Here is a 12,669-nt window from a genome sequence, read left to right on the forward strand (position 1 = left end):
CTCCTCTTTTGACGTGCAGCAAGGAGATGAAGCCCGCTTGAAGGCACATGGCAGGTCGGAGGCAGGAGAGGCAGGCAGGTCTTCCGACACAAGAAGACAAAAGTGTTCCTCGCGTGTGAGAGAGAAACTGGAGACAAGGCTAGAAAGCTTGGTGAATGCGGCAAAACTGTAGAGTGGCAGTTAGTGAGGTAACAAAAAGCGACCATTAAGAGCATTGGTAATGCATGAAGGAAGCGCGAGCTATGGAATGTTAAGAATGCGCAGGAGGGCTTATGAAAGAATCAGTAAAATAACAATATAATTAGTATCACAGAGCTAAATAAGCATAAACGTGTATTATATTAAATGGAAATATGTATAAAGAAGCATTTATCTTAACTGCAAGAAAAGAGGGCTGTTCGCAGTTAAGTAGGGTGATTATACTATGGACAGGACTATGATTGGCTGTTATTATGGTACGTTTTTCATTCCCGTTGCTTTTTTTTTTGCTTAGCCTCATGGGAATTGTAGTTTCTTGACTGCTGCTGTTTAATTAAAGTAAGATTAGAGAAGCATAATGGGAGCCTCCGATCTTGACATAAAATTTACAGGCCCTGGTCACATATAGTGCACTTTATTAGGGACTTATAAATAAATTAAATAAGCCAATTGTAGATACACCAATGTTGCCATGTTTTAGAGGAGTGAGCACATGCACTTTAACACTGGTTAGAAATGGTAATGTGCCCAGAGTCCTTAGGCCAACAAAAACAAATTAGTAAAAGTAGAATAAAGAAGGCAAACAGTTTGGGGGAAGACCACCCTAAGACTAACAGGTTTAACACTGACGTATCTATTGATCTATGCCCTTGGTGTGATTACTTTTGTGAACATTCTTTAGGGCTCTCATATGCATCAAACAACAGAACATTTGTTTCACAACAATGAAAAACACTAACACCAAATAAAGTAAAGCATCAGTTTAAAGATTTCCTCTCTGCTCACACCTTCAAATTGAGGAACAATGTGTTCTGTCTAACCCATGGCTCAGTACATATATTAATCAGCAGATACCCTGAACAAGCTCATCTTCCTTTCTGAGCCATAAATCAACTCCATGCTAATTACAAGAGTTGAAAGTTGCAAAGACTAAATTGTGTAGATCTGAACACAAACAGTGCTCTCACTCTACTAAGGATTAAGTACTGCTACAAATGTCACAACTGATAAATATGAAAAAGTAGATTGTTAGGAGTAAGCCAGATGTTTTACTCTGAGAAAATAACCTCATCAAGAAATTGTTATTTTGAGATTTTGACTGATCTAAGAGGCTTGTCTATAATACAGCCTGGGTTAATGCCCTTCTAGGAGTTCTGTGACCACCTTAATATTACTTTATTTGATTATCAACCTTCACAGATATTGAATCTTCAATAGTTTTGATGTCTGAGTCTGTTAACTCCGTTAGTGCCACCTACAAAATCAGGTTTCCCCTTAACCCCTTCGCTGCCAGGCCTTTTCCCCCTCCTGTGCCGAGCCTTTTTTTGGCTATTTGGGGCAGTTCGTGCTTAGGCCCTCATAACTTTTTGTCCACATAAGCTAGCCAAGCCAAATTTGCGTCCTTTTTTTCCAACATCCTAGGGATTCTAGAGGTACCCAGACTTTGTGGGTTCCCCTGAAGGAGGCCAAGAAATTAGCCAAAATACAGTGAAAATTTCATTTTTTTAAAAAGAAATTGGAAAAAGTGGCTGCAGAAGAAGGCTTGTGGTGTTTTCCCTGAAAATGGCATCAACAAAGGATTTGAGGTGCTAAAATCACCAGCTTCCCAGCTTTCAGTAACAGGCAGACTTGAATCAGAAAACCCAATTTTTCAACACAAATTTGCCATTTTACTGGGACATACCCCATTTAAAAAAAAAAAATCTGCTTTCAGCCTCCTTCCAGTCAGTGACAGAAATGGGCGTGAAACCAATGCTGGATCCCAGAAACCTAAACATTTCTGAAACGTAGACAAAATTCTGAATTCAGCAAGGGGTCATTTGTGTGGATCCTACAAGGGTTTCCTACAGAAAATAACAACTGAAAAAGAAAAATATTGAAATTGAGGTGACAAAAACATCAATTTTTCTCTACGTTTTACTCTGTAACTTTTTCTTGCAATGTCAGATTTTCAAAAGCAATATACCATTACGTCTGCTGGACTCCTCTGGTTGCTGGGATATATAGGGCTTGTAGGTTCATCAAGATCCCTAGGTACCCAGAGCCAATAAATGAGCTGCACCCTGCAGTACGTTTTCATTCTATACCGGGTATACAGCAATTCATTTGCTGAAATATAAAGAGTGAAAAATAGCTATCAAGAAAACCTTTGTATTTCCAAAAAGGGCACAAGATAAGGTGTTGAGGAGCAGTGGTTATTTGCACATCTCTGAATTCCATGGTGACCATACTAGCATGTGAATTACAGGGCATTTCTCAAATAGATGTCTTTTTTTACACACTCTCTTATATTTGGAAGGAAAAAATTTAGAGAAAGACAAGGGGCAATAACACTTGTTTTGCTAATCTATGTTCCCCCAAGTCTCCCGATAAAAATGATACCTCACTTGTGTGGGTAGGCCTAGCGCCCACGACAGGAAACGCCCCAAAACGCAACGTGGACACATCGCATTTTGTGAAAGAAAACAGAGGTGTTTTTTGCAAAGTGCCTACCTGTAGATTTTGGCCTCTAGCTCAGCCGGCACCTAGGGAAACCTACCAAACCTGTGCATTTTTGAAAACTAGAGACCTAGGGGAATCCAAGATGGGGTGACTTGTGGGGCTCTGACCAGGTTCTGTTACCCAGAATCCTTTGCAAAACTCAAAATTTGGCTAAAAAAACACGTTTTCCTCACATTTCGGTGACAGAAATTTCTGGAATCAGAGAGGAGCCACAAATTTCTTTCCACCCAGCGTTCCCCCAAGTCTCCCGATAAAAATGATACCTCACTTGTGTGGTTAGGCCTAGCGCCCATGACAGGAAACGCCCCAAAACACAACATCGACACATCAATTTTTTTTAAAGAAAACAGAGGTGTTTTTTGCAAAGAGCCTACCTGTAGATTTTGGCCTCTAGCTCAGCCCGCACCTAGGGAAACCGACCAAACCTGAGCATTTTTGAAAACTAGAGACCTAGGGGAATCCAAGATGGGGTGACTTGTGGGGCTCTCACCAGGTTCTGTTATCCAGAATCCTTTGCAAACCTCAAAATTTGGCTAAAAAAACACGTTTTCCTCACATTTCGGTGACAGAAAGTTCTGGAATCTGAGAGGAGCCACAAATTACCTTCCACCTAGCGTTCCCCCAAGTCTCCCGATAAAAATGATACCTCACTTGTGTGGGAAGGCCTAGCGCCCGCGACAGGAAATGGCCCAAAACACAACGTGGACACATCACATTTTTTCATAGAAAACAGTGCCTACCTGTGGATTTTGGCCTCTAGCTCCGCCGGCCCCAGGGGGGGCAGAAATGGCCTAAAATAAATTTGCCCCCCCAAACCCCCCCCCCCCCCCCCCCTGGAGCGACCCTTGCCTACGGGGTCACTCCCCCTGCGTGACATTGGCGCCCAAAAAAAAATCCCCGCTGCCTAGTGGTTTCTGCCCCCAAGGGGGGCAGAAATGGTCTAAATACAATTTGCCCCCCAGGGGAGTGACCCTTGCCTAATGGGTTGCTCCCCATCTCTAAAAAAACAAACAAACCAAAAAAAACACAAAAAAATAATTTCCCTGGCGCCTAGAGGTTTCTGCCCCCCCTGGTGGCAGATCGGTCTAAAAACAATAGGCCGATCTGCCCCCGGGGGGGGCAGAAATGGCCTAAAATAAATTTGCCCCCAAACCCCCCCCCAGGGAGCGACCCTTGCCTACGGGGTCGCTCCCCCTGCGTGACATTGGCGCCAAAAAAAAAATCTGCGGTGCCTTGTGGTTTGACCTAAAATCGGCCAATCTGCCCCCAAGGGGGGCAGAAATGGTCTAAATACAATTTGCACCCCAGGGGAGCGACCCTTGCCTAATGGGTCGCTCCCCATCTCTAAAAAAACAAACAAACACAAAAAAAAACACAAAAAAAAATTTGCCCTGGTGCCTAGAGGTTTCTGCCCCCCCCCCGGGGGCAGATCGGCCTAATAACAATAGGCCGATCTGCTCCCGGGGGGCAGAAATGGCCTAAAATAAATTTGCCCCCCCCGTGAGCGACCCATGCCTACGGGGTCACTCCCCCTGCATGACATTGGCGCCAAAAAAAAAATCCCCAGTGCCTAGTGGTTCCTGCGCCCCTTGGGGGCAGATTGGCGTAGCAAAAATCGGCCGATCTGCCCCCAAAGGGGGCAGAAATGGCCTAAATACAATTTTCCCCTGCAGGGGAGCGACCCTTGTCCAAGGGGTCGCTCCCCATCTGTAAAACAAAACAAAAAAAAAATCCCTGGTGCCTAGAGGTTTCTGCCCCCCTGGGGGCAGATCGGCCTAATAATAGGCCGATCTGCGGGGCAGAAAAGGCCTTCCCAAAAAATGCCCCCCCCCCCTGGGAGCGACCCTTGCCCAAGGGGTTGCTCCCTTATGTCTATTTAACATCCCTGGTGTCTAGTGGGCGTTTCAAAAGCCGGATTGCAAGCAATCCGGCTTTTGAAACGCTTGGAGAGACTTCAAAGGGAAGGAAATAAATTTCCTTCCCTTTGAAGCCTATCCGGGCCTCCCCCATGTGATCGAAAGAGAAATGCAAAGAGGGGGTCGGGGGTGGAAGGGGAAGGGCTTCCCCTTCCATCCCTGCCTTTGGGAGGGTGGGGGGGAAGCACACAGAGGGAGCGAGAGCGCTCCCTCTGGGCTGTGTGCCGAGGACGTAATGGTTACGTCCTCGGCACAACAGCACTGTGCCGAAGGACGTAACCACTACGTCCTCGGCACAGAACCAGTTAATCTATGTGCCTATTTAGTTTTTAAATCATTGCGTCATTGCTAAAACAAAGATCTTTTAATAAAATTAATAGGAACTAGTTTAATCAGCACTCAAAAGTATTTTGCAGTAATATTAAGGTGTTAAAGGTTGTAGCCTTTGATTAGTTAGTTATAAAGAGAGTTTGTCATGTACAGAGCTAACTCAGAAAGCTGCCATTTTGCATACAAATGTTAATAAACTATCAAGATTCAAGACCAAATATTGTGTACTCAATATAGATTTTGCATTGAAAGTATATGGGGCCGAGGCTGTGTTTTCCGCAGCAATATGGGATTGTTTAGAAACAAGCAATGTTGTAATTACAACCTTTAGGGTCCCATTAAATCTAATGCTTGCTGCGCTCCTTTTCCAAATGAGAATAGAGTTAGGAGTAGCTTCCTTTGAAAACAAGCTATGTCACTGCTTGGACATCTTGGTATTCCAGAGTTGTGGCAGTTAAATCTACTCTGCATCCAATGACACTTCAACAAATATGGGGTTACTTAGAAGTGAAAACATAAACATAATTGGTTTCATGGGTCTCATTTACAGCGTCCCATGAGGTTAAAGTACACTGCAATATAGATTATCAACATTAATCACAGTTTATTTATTCTTCCAGTAGGTGCCTAATTATTACAAAAAAATGTGCAGACGTCGCAGTGCTCGTAGGTGCAGTAGTGAGACATTTAAAATATGATACATATATACAATCAGGTATATCTACAATTAAAATACTCATTCTAGTACAAATACTGATTCCGAACTTGATCCTATTCCTGTTGGATGATTCCCACTCCAGTGTCTACAATTTGACCCATAAACTAATTTTTGTGGGTCTCTTCAGAATAGAGAATGGCGTCTGATATAACACCTACAGAAGTAAATTATAGAGAACATCAGTTAACCACATAGATCTATTGCTATCTCTGCGTTACATGTTTGGAAACCTTCGGGACATACCTCTTAGCTGAGTCTAGAGTTATGTGTTGCATCACTTGCTAGGCTCAACAAAAATCCCCACTGTAAAAAAAATAAACACATAAAGCACGGGTTATGTAATAGGGATAATTCACTTTTTCTGTCTTGGAAGTAAAACATTCTCAAGACATCATCCTACTACATGTACAGAGTCAATGTGAAAACCTGTGAAGGACATATCCTGACTGTATATCCATGTTAAGTCTTTTTTCCAGCCTGTACACATCCTGTTAATTGGAGATCATATCTATTCAGTGCATTGTAGTTGCTTATAATGGTGTTGCACCATTCTTTCACTTACTGTCTTGTGCAGGGACAATTATTTAGTGTAATGGAGGATCAGTTTATATAGTTGTGTGTCTTCACGCATGGAGCAAGGATTATATATCACACCCCGCAGGGCCAGCATGAGCTCTTACCACTGGTAAGAGGGGATCTCATCAACATGAATAGAAGTAATAATTTTTGTAAATCCCACCGGGGGTCTGTGTGAGCCATTAACCCAGATATAAGAAATAAATAGTAAAACTTTGCTGGTTCACCACATTGTAACAATTCTCACCTCGCAAGTTGACACTGCTCCGCCAAGCACCAACTAAATTGGAGTCAATATTAAAGTTATTACTGCTTGTGCTTTCGTTTCTCCACTGCCCCTGACTTGAACAGTGCGCATGGAGCAGCTGTGCTGTTATTTGTGGGGCGGTCTCAAAAGACTAGACTGCTAACTGTGGAGGCCATCTTGCATTGATCACTCTGTGTCTGTAATACTAACTACTCCTTAGTATTGCTGCATATGTGAATGGAGAAATGGGTAAGAACAAAAGAGGAGGGTGTGGAGTTAAAAAGAGGAAGGAAGGGAGAAAAATAAATTGTTTGGCCTTATTCAGCGTATTCTGAACCATGATCATCTCCTCTTAGTGCTGCTCGTGGTCCAGCTCGATCTGAACCATGAACAATTCCACTGATCCTGATTGCAGTGGTGAACCATAAGCAACTTCACTAATCCTAGGTAAAATGATGAACACTTAATATATTCACTTGTGTCAAATAGTTTTTCAATTACTAAGGGCCAGATGTATGAAAATATTTTGCACTCGCAAACAGTAAAATCGGCCGTTTGTGAGTGCAAAATAGTGGTCTGCAATGCATGAAAGGCATTTGCAGACCACAAAGTAGAAATCGCAAAAATTGCAATTTTTTAGCGCTGCGACCTGGATTTTGCGAATCGCAATTTGCGATTCACAAAATCCAGGTCGCAAGGCAATGCTGCAAAAAATTGCAAATTGTGATTTTTCGCAGAATGGTATTTTGCACATGCAAAATACCATGATCTGCAACCAGGTGGTAACCTGGTGCAAAATTTAAAAATGCAGTAAAACTGCATTTTTAAATTGAACATGTAAAGCACACATGCCCTTTTGGCATGTGTGTACCTTACATGTTAAAAAAATAAAATAATTGGGGTGCAGGAGAGGTGGCATCCAGCACCCTGGCCTTTTGCATTTCCAAAATTGCGATTTCTGGTTCAGAAATCGCAATTTTGGAAATGCAAAAAATTTGCAGCTATGGGCCAACAGGCCAATAGCTGCGAATGGGGCCGGTATCGCAATTTGCAATTTAGTAATAGCATTTGCGATTTTTAAGAAATCGCTAATACCGATTCGCAAATGTGATACATGGCCCTTTGCGAGTCGGTAATAGCGATTTCTTAAAAATCGCTATTACCGAATCGCAATGGGCCGTGATGGTACATCTGGCCCTAAGTCCATTAAGAATATTGTTATAACTGTCTGTGTTTCCAAACAAAAATCATCTCATTGGAACGTCATATTTGAGTCAGAGTAGCCGCCAACCTTTGTAATTCGCTTGCATCTTTTAATTCATTTTAAGTGCTTTTGAGGCAGTCCATCCAGCTGCTTTCATGAACACGTAATAGTTCTTTGAAAGTCCCTCCACTGAGGACTGGTTTGACAACTTCATGCATGTACCACCGTAGCGTGTCCTCTGTGTATTGTGACTCCATGTAGTGTTTAACCAGTGGTTGGGCATTGTATCCTGCTCCGATTTTAGCTGATCCTTTGCTTCACCATTTGGGTAGTTTGTCCCACATATATACGATCACATGAACAAATGATGATGTATATCACATTTTTATCTTTACAATTTGAATGACCTCTCAATTCTATTTTGACCTCTACTGCCTCAATGGTTTTAGTGTCAGATGTAAATTTGCAGGTGTGGCATTTACTGTATCTTAACAGGCCTACATCTGGTGATTATTTAGAAGTGCTCAATGTGACTGCTAGCATGATGGTAAAAAAGAAATATGAACATTGAATCGTAAAACAAATCTCCATGGACATTAACGCACCTACATCTAAGTCTCTTAATATGAACTAAGTCCAATGACGGTTGCATGCAATATCTCAGCCTGGCGCACCATCCTGAACTAAAAAATGTATAAATGCATGTCAGACTAGATGGTCTAACTCTTCCGTGTTATAGCAAGAACTGGACAAGTACTGAAGATTTGTATGGAATGTGTGATAGAATTTCTAGAGACTTTTGGGAATGTCATAAAATGCAAACTGTTAAACAGTAGTGTTTCATAAACAGAATTTTGGGTGCTGCACTGTGGATAGCACTATGGCTAGCCAAATGGCATTGGAACTGGGGACTGTGTGCCTCACTAGTGACTAGGGTGACACCTGAGACAAAGCAGTTACACCTAGGAACTTCACGTAATTTCCATTTCCCTATATACCACTTTTTGCTAAAACTAGACTTTTCATCAAGTGTTGATGTTTAGGCATCGCAATTATGGTTCGACATTAAGAGCTCCCAGTTGGGCTCACTCTTTAAGAGGGGCGATATTCAGAGCTTTGAAGATTTTGAGGTGGAATTTTGAAGAACTAAAAAAGACAAATTCTGCCATTTGCAAATACAGCATTTGGTGATGCATCCCATGGTGAGAACAGGAGCATCCCAGGAACCTAAGCCTTTGGCACTCAGGGTCTGAGAAAATCCATACTTAGTCAGTTATTAGTCAAGCAAATCCTAGCAAGGCTGGCAGATTAGTGGGATCCCTCCCCTATCATTTTCTCTAGGAATCCTAAAACTCCCAACTGTTAAGCAATCAAGAAGAAATAACAGAACAGTTCTAGATCAATATCTATTGTGCCAAATTATCTCATTGTTTTCATGCATTACAAAACGGTATATACTGTGAAAATATTCTTCAAATTTAGGTAAGGCTCCATCTCTCATTTCACAGCCTCATTACTGCTCTTCTCTGAGTTCTATGCTGTCTTCATCTCATTTAACCACATTACAAAATCTGGTGGCAAACTCAATTTCCATAAGCTTCTTTTTACTGATCTAGCAGCTAGTTTGGAAGCCAACCATAGTTTTAATTCGATGACGTGAAGCACTTCCTACATTCTGCATACTCCAGACAGTACTGGAAGAGGATCTCTGAAAGCCTGTTGCTCAATCATTTACCTATACTGAAACAAGCATGGTACTTCTGATAAATACATTTTAAAAGAGACTGCCATACAATCACTTTCTTAATATCGTCCTCTGTGGCCTCTAAATCCTGCATATGGAGAGCATGTAATCTATTTAGCATCTGGGGACAGATGAATGAAAACCACCTTGTGTGCTCAGTAAACCTTAGCCTTATGTCATACAAATTATTCCTTATCCGGTCTGCTCCCACTTGGTTGCATACCGGGGACCTAAATTCATGCTCTATCAATTTAGTTTCTGCATGGATCTGATGGGTGTTTGAGCTTCTAAAAATGGATTTCTGCCTCTCTACTAAAGAAACTTGTGATCTACACCAAACTAGCTTCAGATTTCACATTCTGCTCACAAAATGTGGTACTTGGATCCCTATCTCTTGGATAAAATAATACATTGAATATTTGAGGAATTCTCGTGCGAAGTCCCACAATATCATATATAAGTTGATCCATGTTCTGCTACTTAATAAACATTAGAGCAGGTAATCCCAAGCCTCCTTATCCTTGCTTGGGTGTGTGTATATAACCACTACAAGCAGATTCTGGCTTGTTTGTTTCCATTTAAGGGGCTGTTACTTGCCATAAGAATTACATACAAAGTACACAGGCGTGTTGCAAAACTCAAGGAATCTTAGAAGCGCACTCATTTTGATTAAAGAAACTTCTGTCAGTGTTTGAAAGTGATAGTCCCTTTCAATTATTGCTTTCATCTTTTTGAATAGATAATTTCATCTTTGTTACTTTAATTCCCAACTACATTTTTCTACTTTGTAACCATATTGATCCTGATTGATTAAATGTGGTGCTCAAGTGATAATGTAACTTGCTGTTTTTCGTTGGCCAGAATTTTGTAATCATATTTAAGCAGCAATGTGGACCAGTGAGAACTTGGATGTTTGTTCCATTAAATGGTTTCAAGAAATATAATAATATACATCTATTAAATGATGGTGAACCCTTCCACCAGCCAGCAAGCTCTTAAATACAGTTGTAGGCTCTACTACATGGGACTCGCACTGTTCTAATGAAAAACCATAGACCCCGCAAGGTCTTGTGAGTAACAAGAGAACGTATTGCCTCGTTTTTCTCTGCCTCTTGGAAGGGTGCTTAAATAAATGACAACTCCTCTTCAATGGGTTTAGAGATTTGAACATTTGTCGGAAGTTCCTGTATGATTAAAGGCGATAAAGCTGGATCAGTACAATAAATCTTTTGGTAATGAAAATGAAAAACTCCCCCTACAACATCAAGACTGTTCTCTTCTACATACAGTGCCAAAATATTGGACTCTGCTGTAGCAAGAAATATTGAAACCCCCCAAAAATTAGATGAGTTGGCTGTCCATGTCATTATAAATTCCAGAGTTGTCCATGGAATATAAACGATTCCCTATCAGTTAGCCCACGTTGGGCATTGTCCTTTCCAGTACCACAAAGTGTGTGGAAGAACCATTACCCCATTCCGGGGGGTGAGATGGTGGAGGAGGAATTCTTACCTCCATTCTGTTTTCAGAATGTAAACACTCCCGTAGTCACCCTGTCTAGATTGGCAGCAGTATTAGACCTGCACCTCAGGAAAGAGAAAGAACCTTTAATTCTAGCTATTCTTGCCTTGTGCACTGGAACATTCTTCTCCGATGTCTGTTCCTGCTGAGTACCCTTGTTCCTTTTCTCTTGCTCTTATAGCCATGGTTCTATAGCCCTTTTATCTAATCAGCAGCTACTACCTTCAGCTTGGTACTGTTTTTTTCAGGCCAGGTGCATGAGCTCTTTAGTGCACTCTTCCAAAATCCTTGGTCTTCTTCCCTTTCACTCAACCCAAGTTCTCTTAGCTGAATGCAGCCAGGTCTCAAAAGCCAAGTCTCAAAAGAAATCCCATCTTTCTTACCCTTGTCAGTAAAGGTTTTCCTATATGCATGTAAGGTCAGACGAGATCTTTGGATCATAATATATTTAATTCTGGCAGACACTAGTCACTTCTGATCATTTGGTTTGAAGATGGATTTATTTCCATTTAAGTAAAGGAGACGCAGTAGAGCCACCAACTACTTAGCAGTGTGTATTGCCTGAGCTGCTCATGGAAGTTCAAAAGTTTCAACCACACGGAAATGTCTGTAGTGATTGTGTCAGTCCAATCTTCTTGGGAACAATAAAACGTGGGTGGCATATGAATATCCACAAAAGTGGGCATGTAGCGGGCACTGGGGCTACCACAGATGCCACTAGCTGCAACGCCTTAAACGTAATCAGTTTGGCTATTCTTTCCTTTACCAGTTCCCTGTTTTTCTCTTACTCTGCTTCTTCGTCTCCTTCTTCTGCTCTCTCTCTATATGAGCTAGCACAATTTTCTCTGACTGAAATTCCCTGGACATGAAAATATCTCTGGCCTTTGCTGCAAAGAGGGCTATTTCTAATCTTTTAATCTCCAGTGGCTCTTATGGTTTATCCCCACCTAAGATGAAGGTCCCTATGAAAGAGGGGGTATAATGTGTACGTAGAAGGGGGCAAGGCGAGTGGGAAGGTGATTCCCAAGAAGAATCTTATAATGGAAGACTCAGATGTGGGAGATTTCATGGACTAACAGCTCTATCCTCAGGGGCTCTGGTCCAATACTAGACAGGGGGACATATTGACAAGGGCACTAGAGCAGAAAAACCAAGCTGTGTTTTTTGGGTTACGGAAGCACCAATACATAGGGGGTCATTACAACATTGGCGGTATAAGGCTCTTACCGCCGTGCAGAAGACCGCCAATACACCGTTGCGGCCGTGGTAGACCGCCACAGCTATTATGACACACATCTCTGAATCCGCCGAAATGCAGACACCCACACAACACCGCCACACCAAAGGTCAGCGATAAACATGCGGAAACAAATCCTCCACCTCCACGCCAACAGAAACACGCCCATGCTATTACGACCCACGAATCCACGCAGCGGTCTTTCAACCGCGGTATTCCATTGGCGGTACACACCGCCGCACTCAAAATACACACACAGCTCCAAAACACCGCCACATTGGACAATTCCAAATACACACACCTGACACACATACACACACCACTCCCACACACCCAACACAATATAAAATACACACCCACATCACCCACAAACCCCTATAACCAAAAATTCTGAGAGAAGGCGAGAGATGGAGCACAGCTATTGACAACCCCATCACACCGAGGCACACAACACCATCACCCACACAACATCCACG

The 12,669-nt window shown here is 42.1% G+C and overlaps 1 protein-coding gene across 6 annotated transcripts in view; it reads left to right on the top strand.

Annotated features, from left to right (window-relative positions):
- Positions 1–12,669, top strand: part of LOC138268178 (oocyte zinc finger protein XlCOF6-like) — a 310,686-nt gene that overhangs the window by 75,554 nt on the left and 222,463 nt on the right. The gene's annotated exons all lie outside the window — the stretch shown is intronic.

The sequence above is a fragment of the Pleurodeles waltl genome, chromosome 2_1, assembly GCF_031143425.1.
Source record: "Pleurodeles waltl isolate 20211129_DDA chromosome 2_1, aPleWal1.hap1.20221129, whole genome shotgun sequence".
In the NCBI taxonomy this organism is placed as follows: Eukaryota; Metazoa; Chordata; class Amphibia; order Caudata; family Salamandridae; genus Pleurodeles; species Pleurodeles waltl.